Raw genomic sequence first — 12,542 nt, 5'->3', positions numbered from 1 at the left:
TTGATTATATATTGGACTGTGATGTTACATCTAAGAAGGCCACATAGTAAGTCTTGTGAATCAAGTGCAATGATAATATTTATCACATAAGTAGCTCTTGTTTCCTATATTGCCTTTATACTCACAACAGCTTCTGTTGCATTTATAGTATGATCTTTTAAGTTTCAAGCATGACAGATGTTATGTTGTAAAATTATAAACTGACAAATGGTGCTAAGTCAGAACACATTTTAGCTGCTGGTGAGACACTTATTCCACTGAGATTCAATCAATCCCATAGTTTTGCAGAAGACTTTGTGTCACAAATGGAACCACAATGTAAAAAGAAATCTGATAATTTTTACCCTTGTGTCAAAAGGTACGATGAGGAATGACACTGAAATACTTTGAACCAACCTAATTGCGCAATGCAATGGTGTCAAACGGACACTTCCTTTACTGTGATAAGTCCTGCTCACATCTTGCAACATTGATCAGTAGTACACATTAAGTGTTACCTTCAAAAAGTTTCAAATTTGTTTGTAATTCAATATTTTACGACTTTAAAACTAAACCCTTATGCACCTAAGCAAAGCTTTATCTCCATAACCACCCACCTGTGGTGCTGTATACATCTTCTGATGTGCCTCAGGGAGCTGGGCTGGGGTGGGTTTGAAAGTTTTGGAAGTTACGGAATGAGAAGCGGTTGAAGTCACAGCTTTCATTTCAGTTTTATTAAGACTCAGCTGTGGAATTGAAGACGATCTGGATATTTTTTCCTTGTTTCACTCTCAGGGAACCACCAATAATGTTCTGTTTACGTATTTCCATTGTCTCTATATATTAGCAGCTCAATTCCCAAAAGGCTTCATTATAGAACAAGTGGCACTTTTATTCATTTATTGATGTTGATGTCATTCCCCCTCTTGTGATTCTAATGCAGGTTGTTATGCTCCACACATTTCACATTTCTTTCATTTTGAATATATAATATTAAATCGTGTAGCTAAATTGTACAGCTATATTAACAGTAAAAAGTAGAACTGAAAGAAATCAAGAAGAGAGAAGTAAAAGTAAAAGGAGACCCACAGCCATAGAATCCTCTAACCCCATTCCGTTACAATGGTAATCGGCTATCTTGGAATTGCTCGAGATTGCTGACCAGTTTGTTACATCAAAGATTATCCCTATATTAAACTACTGTCAACTTATCCTGGCATTATAGAACTAATTGATGTTGACCCTCTGCACTCAGTTATTTACTTTTACAGTTCCGGCCCTCAATTGGTAAAAACGGAACCATTATAGGATCACTCTGTTGTCTGTCTGTTTGTCCATCTGACTGTTAACAACCCTTTTCCTCAGGAGCGGGTATACACATCAAGTTGAAATTTATGTTACATATTAAGGTCTACAGGACCTTAGTGGTGTAATAAATGTAAATTTCTAAGTCAATGCAACTAAAAGCTATGGCTATTTAGGTAATATATTTTGATACTAGAAAATTCACTCATCAAAACCTATAAGGTACTTTCCGTTGGTCTATAATCTCGATATTTTTCGAGAAAAAAGATTTCACAGTACAACCATAGGAAAAAATATGAAAACTATAAATTTGTAATTATATCACACGATAAAAACTTTTTTGTCATTTGTTCTCAGACTGTATGTCCATACGTCTATTAAAAGCCAATTTCTTTTATTTTTGTGTTTTTAGGAACGGATCGATATATCAAAGTTGAATTTTGCTACATACTAAGGTCAATGGTTCCATGGCGGTAGATGTTAGCTTCTAAGTCAATGCAATTATAAGGTATGTCACATTTATGTCCTATTGTTCTCAGAGATCAGCACAAGCTATTCAAAATGAGAGATTTATTTATTACAACATGTTTCTGGTCCTTATCATTGCATTACCAAGTTCCATACAACAAGGAATATACAGATGATTATTTTGTCTTACTACACACAATAAAATGCATGTAATGGAAACGTGTCTATATAGCCTTGTAGTATCACTTATCTTAAAGCCAATATGACATTTGGCACAATCAAAAATTATTAGCGAGCACCAATCATGCATTGTGAAACATAAAACTCTTCCTTCTACTGTAAACAGAGCTTTGTAAGAGTGTTATGTGTCACCATAATATCTGAATGGAAGAGTCTCTTACACGTGTGACAATCCATGTTTACTGCTTGCCTATTATTTTTGACTGTGGTTGATGGCATATTTATTTTAAGGTATGTAATGCTGCATGCCTCCCCCATGAACCATGGACCTTGCCGTTGATGGGGAGGTTTGCGCGCCTTAGCGATACAGATACCATAGAGTAGGTGCAACCACAATGGAGGGCTATCTGTTGAGAGGCCAGACAAACGTGTCGATCCTGAAGAGGGGCAGCAGCCTTTTCAGTAGTTGTAGGGGGAAACGGTCTGGATGATTGACGGATCTGGCCTTGTAACACTAAGAAAAACGGCCTTGCTGTGCTGGTGTTGCTAACGGTTGAAAGCAAGGAGAAATTACATCTGTAATTTTTCCCGAGGGCATGTAGCTTTACTGTATGGTTAAATGATAATGGCGTCTTCTTGGGTAAAATATTCCGGAGGTAAAATATCCCCTATTCGGATCTCAGGGCGGGGTCTACTCAGGAGGACGTCGTTATCAGGAGAAAGAAAACTGGCGTTCTACATATGAGCGTGGAATGTCAGATCCCTTGATACAGCATAGTGAACGCATTATTGTGGCCAAGATAAACACGAAGCCCATGCCTACCACAGTAGTACAAATTTATATGCCAACCAGCTCCGCAGATGAAGATGAGATTGATGCAATGTATGATGAGATAAAAGAAATTATTGAGATAGTGAAGGGATAAGAAAATTTAATAGTCATGGGTGACTGGAATTCGATAGTAAGAAGAGGAAGAGAAGGAGAAGTAGTAGGTGAATATGGAAAAGGGGTAAGGAATGAAAGAGGAAGCTGCTTGGTACAATGCTGCACAGAGCATAACTTAATCATAGCTAACACTTGGTTCAAGAATCATGAAAGCAGGTTGTACACATGGGAGACGCTGGAAGGTTTCAGATAGATTATATAATGGTAAGACAGAGAGTTAGGAACCAGGATTTAACTTGTAAGACATTTTCAGGGGCAGATGTGAACTCTGACCACAAACTATTGGCTATTAACTGTAGAGTGAAACTGAAGAAACTGCAAAAAGGTGGTAATTTAAGGACATTGGACCTGGATAAACTGAAAGAACCAGAAGTTGTAGGGAGTTTCAAAGAGAGCAGTAGGGAACGATTGACAAGAACAGGGGAATGAAATGCAGTAGATTAAATAGTGAAGGCAGCAGAGGATCAAGTAGGTAAAAAGACGAGGGCTAGTAGAAATCCTTGGGTAACAGAAGAAATGTTGAATTTAAATGATGAAAGGAGAAAATATAAAATCGCAGTAAATGAAACAGACAAAAAGGAATACAAACGTCTCAAAAATGAGATTGACAAGAAGTGCAAAATGGCTAAGTAGGGATGGCTGGAGGACGAACGTAAGGATGAAGAGGCGTATATCGCTAGGGGTAAGATACATGCTGCCTACAGGAAAATTAAAGAGACCTCTGGAGAAAAGAGAACCAATTGTATGAATATCAAGAACTCATATGGAAACCCAGTTCTAAGCAAAGAAGGGACAGCAGAAAGGTGGAAGGAGTATATAGAGGGTCTATACAAGTGCGATGTACTTGAGGACAATATTATGGAAATGGAAGAGGACGTAGATGAAGATGAAATGGGAAATATGATACTGTGTGAAGAGTTTGATAGAGCACTGAAAGACCTAAGTCGAAACAAGGCCCCGGGGGTAAACAACATTGCATTAGAACTATTGATAGCCTTGGGAGAGCCAGCCCTGACAAAACTCTATTATATGGTGAGGAAGATGTATGAGACAGGCGAAATACCGCCAGACTTCAAGAAGAATATAATAATTCCAATCTCAAAGAAAGCAAGTGTTGACAGATGTGAAAATTAGCGAACAATCAGTTTAATAGGTCACGGATGCAAAATACTAACACGAATTCTTTACAGACGAATGGAAAAACTGGTAGTAGCCGACCTCGGGGAAGATCAGTTTGGATTCCGTAGAAATGTTGGAACATGTGAGGCAATACTGACCTTACAACGTATCTTAGAAGACAGATATAGGAAAGACAAACCTACGTTTCTAGCATTTGTAGACTTAGCAAAAGGTTTTGACAGTGTTGACTGGAATACTCTCTTTCAAATTCTGAAGGTAACAGGGGTGAAATATAGGGAACGAAAGGCTATTTACAATTTGTACAGAAACCAGATGGCAATTATAAGAGTCGAGGGACATGAAAGGGAAGCAGTGGATGGGAAGGAAGTGAGACAGGGTTGTAGCTTCTCCCCGATGTCATTCAATCTGTATATTGAGCAAGCAGTAAAGGAAACAAAAGAAAAATTCTGAGTAGGAATTAAAATCCATGGAAAAGAAATAAAAACTAGGAGGTTCGCCGACGACATTGTAATTCTGTCAGAGACAGCAAAGGACCTGGAGGAGCACCTGAATGGAATGGACAGTGTCTTGAAAGGAGAGTATATGATGAACATCAACAAAAGGAAAACGATGATAATGGAATGTAGTCGATTTAAATCGGATGATGCTGAGGGAATTAGATTAGGAAATGAGACACTTACAGTAGTAAATGAGTTTTACTATTTGGGGAGCAACATAACCGATGATGGTCGAAATAGAGAGGGTATAAAATGTAGACTGGCAATGGCAAGAAAAGCGTTTCTAAAGAAAAGCAATTTGTTAACATCGAGTGTAGATTTAAGTGTCAGGAAGTCGTTTCTGAAAGTATTTGTATGGAGTGTAGCCATGTATGGAAGTGAAACATGGACGATAAATAGTTTAGACAAGAAGAGAATAGAAGCTTTCAAAATATGCTGCTACAGGAGAATGATGAAGATCAGATGGGTAGATCACATAAGTAATGAGGAGGTACTCAATAGAATTGGGGAGAAGAGAAATTTATTGCACAACTTGACTAAAAGAAGGGATCGGTTGGTAGGACATGTTCTAAGGCATCAAGGGATCACCAGTTTAGTACTGGAGGTCAGTGTGGAGGGTAAAAATCGTAGAGGGAGACCAAGAGATGGATTCACTAAGCAGATTCAGAAGGATGTAGGTGGCAGCAGGTACTGGCAGATGAAGAAGCTTGCACAGGGTAGAGTAGCATGGAGAGCTGCATCAAACCAGTATCTGGACTGAAGACCACAACAACAACAATACTGCATGGCAGTATAGGAAGATTTTCATTTCATACATTTTAGTAAGTGCAGTAATGCGAAACAATAATATGTTTTTCGTTCTTTTATAGAACTTGATAATGGGATAATGTAGTCTCGAAACATATTGTATTAAATAAATCGCTAATGTTCCATACCTGGTGCATTATCGTCTGAGTACTGGTAATATTATGGTCTATTGAGAATGACACAAAAGTGTAATTACTAAACAATATAGGTGAGCATTGATTATTAATCTCTGTAGTCAAATTTAGTCTGTTCACTGATGCTCTATGCCAACAACATGACAAATGTGAACGAGTTAATAATATTGCCATGAATGGAGACTTTTAACTCTAACGTAGTTTGGAGAGAGTGGAAATAGCCATACTAGTCATTGGTTTTTAATCGTTGACGTAGTGAATGTGTCACACAAGGTAAATAACGTGTCGACCGAAAATCATATCCTACTTAAACTATCTTATGCTGATAACAACACACACCCCCATGCCCTAGGGAGGATTCGGGAGAGGCCGCGCGATCCGTACATGGCGTCTCTAACCGCGCGGCCACTGCCCGCGGCGGGTGTGATGGAGAGCGAGATACACGGTACGGACTTTAAAAAAGTGAAGTGCGCTTTAGGTATGTAGTTCACGTAGAGCTTGCGACAAGCAGTAACAAATGTATGTTTGTGTATCTGCAGTAAATCGAAACAATTATGACAAGAATAACTTCAGCTACTTGTCGAAAATAAAATTAATCGAATATCGTAATAAGAATCCTACATTTGTAGTAAAGACCACAACACACAGTATGAACTAAAAATAATAATTATGCAGAAATCAAAACTAGTCTCAGAAACTATTCTTTATTCATAATAGATCAAGTGGATGCTGCGATACGTAATTTCATTTACAAAGCTAACATTACAAAACATTTCTCACAAAACACATAACCAATTAATATTGTTCCAAAATGCAAGCTGGAGTTCGAATTACTAGTATTATGATCAATCACATATCAACAAGAGAAAGGTTTACGGAAAGAAAACGAATTGTGCATCTTAAAGACAAGCTCTACAGCTTTAATGGATTTCATGTCACTGTGGGAAATGAAAAAAATATATATATTTACCGTAAATAAATAGTAGTTGTATCGAAAAATACGCTTTCACTATGTAGCTCAAGACGAGACCGCGATACGCAGTTTCGAATATATGTACTTTCCAATGATAAGTGGAAAAGAGTTTGGAAAGAAGCACTTCAGCTATGTGTTGGAAAGAAAAGGAATTGACTATCGTAAAAACATCTCTACCGTTTTAGCGGAGACCGCGGTACACAGCTCGATATAAAAATAAAATATATATCGTAAAGGATTCACGTCAGTGTCGAAAAATACGCTTTAGCTGTATAGTTCAAGTGAAGACTGCGATAAGCAGCTGCGAATATACGTATCAATAGTAAATTGAAACGGTTATCACAAAAAGAAATTAAAATATTTATGGGGGTAAAAGTAGCACCAGCTTTCATCATGGCTTGTTAACAAATTGGATCCATGGCTTCGTGGGGTCTGCGCCACACTCGAACCATACCCTTAGCTCTTACCAACTGAAATCGGGACTCATCTGATAAGGCCACGGTTTTCCATTGGTCTGGGGTCCAACCGGTAAGGGCACTAGCCCAGGAGAGGCGCTGCAAGCGATGTCGTGCTGTTAACAAATGCATTCCCGTCGATCGTCTGCTGTCACAACCCATTAACGCCAAGGTTCACCTCACTGTTCTAAGGTATACAATAGACGTACGTACCACATTGATTTCTGCAGTTATTTCGCGCAGTGTTGCTTGTCTGTTAAGCACTGAAAACTCTACGCAAACGCTGCTGCTCTCGGTCGTTAAGTGAAGGCCGCCGGCCAGTGCATTGTCGTTGACGAGAGGTAACGCCTGAAATGTGGTATTCTCGGCAAACTCTTGACACTGTGGATCTCGGAATATTGAATTACCTAACGATTTTCGAAATCGAATATTCCATGTGTCCAGCTGTAACTACCATTCCCTGTGTGAAGTCTGTTAATTTCCGTCGTCCGGCGCTTATCACGTCGGAAACCGCACTGCACTTTTATACCTTGTGTACGCGATATTGCCGCCACCTGTGTTTGTGCATATCGCTATTCCATGACTTAAATATTGATAATTCACCTCAGTGTAAGTGCACATTGCCATGAATCTGTTTGCTGATCATTTGACTCACACCAATTTACGCTGTGCTATTAGGATCCTGCCTAAGTGCATACTTGAAAATTGTGACATATTCTAAGAGATGAACAAATTGTATTTGAAAAAGAAGATTGTAAATATGATTGCTGCTCGTCTGAAGTTGCGCCATTGAGTTGCTGCTTAACCACAGATAGTAAGTGAATATCTTTGAAGTAAAAACATTACACAAAAGCAAACAGTACTAGACATAACGGTTCTGTAAATGAAGTAAAAAATGAGGAAAGATGACATGGAACAAAGAACAGAAACGTATTAAATATTGATAATTCTTTGTCACTTCTTGAAACGTAATGAGGAACGCGTCTGTCTCCTAAGTGAAGTAATAATTACACAAAAGGAAAATGAGAAAACGAAGTAACTTCAGAGTGGATTATAAATCCTTTTGACAGCTTCAAGAAAACACAAAAACAAGTCATTGTCATGACTCGGCCTTCTTCTCCACATGTATTCAAGAAATAGGAATCAAAAGTGTCCTTGGATTTATTGGGACTCCGAAATGTCCGTTACATGGCAATGTGCCCTCGAAATGTAGAATATGATTTGCCGGTACATGAATAAAATCTTCATCTTTGAGGGCAATTGTATGAACTTCAGAAAGCTGACATAACAGTATTCCAGGAGGAAATTTTTTTTCAGAACTCTGAGAAGTACAGCCTTTGTTTTTCTGCGTATCACACCAAAAGACACTTACTGGTTCCGCTCTCTATACCACCAAAAACTTACCTGGCAACTACGTGCTGCCCGTATTAAACTTGCGCTTGCAAAATTTAGATCCATCGACTTCAACTACTTTCCCTGTGCTACCCAGGAGATTACCACTTTGGACACAATCGAAAACGCAAACTTTTCGGCAGTAGCTCTTCCACCCAATGACAGTGTCTCGACAAATGCTATATGATAAGATAAAAATATGAGAACATTTGGTGATCCACAGACATGCTATCTTTAAAATGTCTCAAAAAGGGAGTCTGCTACTACCAAACCAACTCCTTTGTTGAATGCTCAAACGACATATGTAAGGTCCTCACCCTGCAGCATCATTAGAGTCCATCGGCACAGTTCTTTCTCGGAATAAATACCATTTCCGCAGAATATTTTTTACACGTTCTTTTTGTTTCAAGCTGTCCCCGTTTAAAATACCACTCCACTATTTCACATCGCAAATTAAATCGACTACGTATGGGTTACGAAGAATCGCGATAAAACTTAAAATATACCCACAAATAAGGAGCACACCGAAAAATACTCAAATAATTTAACCACCCTTAAAGACCGCACTCATTAAATTAGCATATGTAGTTTGAAATCTTCCATCTCAAAACAAACGAAACAAAAGAATTAGATACCATCTGTCGTCAAAAAAAATATAATTAGCGATTATCATTAGCTACATAACACTGTCACGATATCCGAATAAATCGTGGAATGTATAACTATAAAAAAAATCGCTAATATTAAGCGCTAATTACTCACAATATACCTTACAAACTCTTAAAAGACAAACAAAACGTCGACTAACTTCAATTACGAAACAAGCGAAATCTTATAAGACATTTTCATTGGTAAAAGCGCACTTATGGTGTCGGCAGAAGCTGACTTCATGTACACGAAAGAAATGAAGAGCAGCATTCTCATTGACTATCTCCATCTGACTCTCGTTTGGCCGTCTGATCGCGCCGTTACTAACACTTACACCTCAGGCAAAAAGTGCAGACACTGTAAGAGGTCCATGACTAAGGAGGTTACAACACTTTCACGCGGAATTAAAACGAAGCGAGTATCGCAGAAAAAGCACATCTCTAGCGGGGACCACGATAAGCAGTACAAATTAAAACAATACATTTATAGTAAATAAAAAAGACTGATAAAAAGAGTAAATATTACTATTCTCACCGAAACACAATACAGAATATTTCGATTGTCATACGCAGAAAAATATTAGATATAATTTCTGGTATAAGGAAGGAGAATATGGCAACAAACAGTGCTACAAATAAATGCAATTAAAAATAGTACCAAGAAATTACGTGACAAAAGCCATTACCATTATATAGCTAGTCAAAGGCTGTTGACTCAGGTAACCTATCTTAGTGGGTTAGGTGTCTAACGAAAAGAACACAAATGGATTTAAACAGGATAGCACAAACCCGTCATACACAACGACTACTATGCAAATAAGTTTTGCAATTATAGAATGTTTAGCTACATACCAATGATAGCTGTGTAGTAGCACATGGCGCCCCACACAAGAAATCAAGACTGACTATGAAGCTGTTTGAACAAAAAATCCCAAACATTACAGAACAAAACAGAAAATAGTAATGGTAGGACCTCTAAGCTCAGTGAAACGCACGCGAGAAATTTCATTTTCAATACTCCCTCTCTCCTTAAAAATATTTTCGAAGTCTGGCGCAGTGCTATGATAAACATTTTCTTCCAGATACCGAAATTAAAAGGATTCCCATCGATGCAGAAGAGATAGTATTTGGTTACTCAAACACAGTGGAAATTAGCAAAATAATTTATATGTGAGCCAACGAGAATATGGCTTCAAATAGCAATTCAGTATACGCACCGAGAAGTGACATCACAGGATCCATTAACATAACGTCACTGCTCAAAGCCGACTACTAGTACAGCGAATTTCTTTTGACCTGGTCGTCGGTGGGCAACTACTACCCGCAGTGTTTAAATGTATGTAACAAAACAACGTTTGGCAGATAAAGTTTTAAACAAAAATTTAGATGGCGTGTCATCCAGGAGACATACCCTGATGGAAACGCGAAGTATATTAGGAAAACGCAGCAAGTCAAAGAATATGTATTCAATAGTTAAGTACTATATTTAGTTCTCCATAAAAATTGTAAAAGATGTGTAATATATTGACTGCTGACGGTGTCTTCGTTGTATAAAACGAAATGCGTTTGGTGCCCACATAGCGCGTTTTCTACATCAGCTGCTTGCCAGGAGATTTTAGTGTGTTTAGTGTAGATCACCGAGTTATTATGTAAATGATCAGCCAGCCATCATTTCTGGACTCTGTTCTATAGCTCCCCGGTCTGTAATCGCATTTTAATAGTGCGTATTAAGACAGTCTGTATCAATAATTTTCAGTTTTGCATCGTCAAGAGTGAATGTGTGTGCTAATATGAGAAAAAAATGAGATGGAGAACAAATGATATCCTAATTAACTTTTGGTGTGTCAGCATTATCTGAATCTCTTATTTCAGTAGTGGTACAAGTCCATTACCTCCACTTTTCTGTCTATAATGCTTCTGAAATTAATGAGCCAAACAAACAGAAAGAAAGGTTCATCTCTAGCAAGAAGCCACATGCTTGAATATTTCTGGTATCTCAACTGCAGATTTTTCAGCGCTCATTTAACTTTAGGACTCTGTATCTCAATAAGAACAAAAATGGACTTGTACCACTATTGAAATAAGCCCTGCATCTGTACTTAACCTCATTTACCTCCTATGGTATTTGTACGGACGTTAATGATCACGATGTTGACAGCTTAAATAATTATCAGCAACAATAATAATAGCAACAACAACATAGATAGTACTGAAATTAAACGCTTTGCAGTGTTCTTTGAACCGATGTTAAGCGTTGTAGGGCTTGGATAACACTTGGATGGGTGACCGTTCGGTCTGCCGAGCGCTGTTGCACTCAGCCCTTGTGAGGCCAATTGAGGAGCTACCTGACTAGATAGTAGCGGTTCCGATCACGAAAACTGACAACGGCCGGAGCGGCTGTGTGCTGACAACAAGGCGCTCCATATCCATATCCACATCCAGTAACGCCAATCGGCCGAGTATGACACGGCGGTCGGTCGGTACCGTTAGACCTTCAGACCCTTTTCCGATGTAGTTTAGTTTAGTATTCTTTGGAGGAACGTCATTTCCGTCCATAATTAGTTCCCCTATATTTTGGAGTCTAATGAACAAGCTTGCTTTTGATGAGTAGCAAAGCATCTGTGACAACGGTCATTTGTGGCAACATCACGTAGGTATGGGAAAAACCGATCGGTTAACACTGATATCGGTATTTTAGTTCTGAATAATCGACATTTTTCGGTATTTATTTGCTTACAGTCATAACAGGTATTTTCCATTTTTTACTAACAACGTAGAAAGAAAAGCGGCAAAATATTTTCCCATAGCAATAGTGCTAAAATTTGTGGCTTCTACTAGGACTACAACTTTGCTTCCACCGTTTTTCCTCGAAGTTCGGGGCCTTATTGTGAAGAATTTACAAAAAATTATGATTCATAGGATTGCCCATCGCTGGCCACTACATTCTCCCATCTTTCGGATAGCATACGGATCCGGTGGCGGAAGAACTGGGCGTCTTTTGTGGGGACTTGTTCATATGATCGGAAGTGCTGGTCAGCCAGACTGTATGCCACTGATCGAAAAAGTGGTAGTCAGAGGGAGCAACGGATGGAGAATACTGCGGGAGGGATAGGACTTTTCATTTCAACGTTTTCAGTATATTTTGACGGGTTTTGCGACATGGGCTCGAGCACTGACCTGCTGCAAAATTACCTTTACTTGTCTGTCACTGCATTGTGGCCGTTTGTGTTTCAGTGCTGGACTCGAACGCATCAATTGCTTCCGATAATGATGTCCAGTGAGTGTCTTCGTCTGTTTCAATAGTTACGAAAACGTTCTGTCTTCCACCGCCATGCCGGTCTTCCGCATCAAAATCACCGTTCTTAAGGCGTTGAAAACATCCTCTGCACGTTCTTCTACTAATAGTTCTTTGACCATTGGTCTTACCCAGCATTTTAAAAGCCACAGCCGCAGATTTCTTCATGTTAAAGCAGAAAATTATAACTTCCCGCAAATGGCGAGAAATGGGTACGTAAGTTGACGTACTTAATTGAGAATAGCCTTATGATGTAATCACAAATCGACTAATATTTTTATGGTATTATGTTTACAGATACCTAAGCTTATTGTATTACACCTG

The sequence above is a fragment of the Schistocerca gregaria genome, chromosome 4 (genome assembly GCF_023897955.1).
Source record: "Schistocerca gregaria isolate iqSchGreg1 chromosome 4, iqSchGreg1.2, whole genome shotgun sequence".
Taxonomy (NCBI): domain Eukaryota; kingdom Metazoa; phylum Arthropoda; class Insecta; order Orthoptera; family Acrididae; genus Schistocerca; species Schistocerca gregaria.
This window is presented reverse-complemented; position numbering follows the sequence as displayed.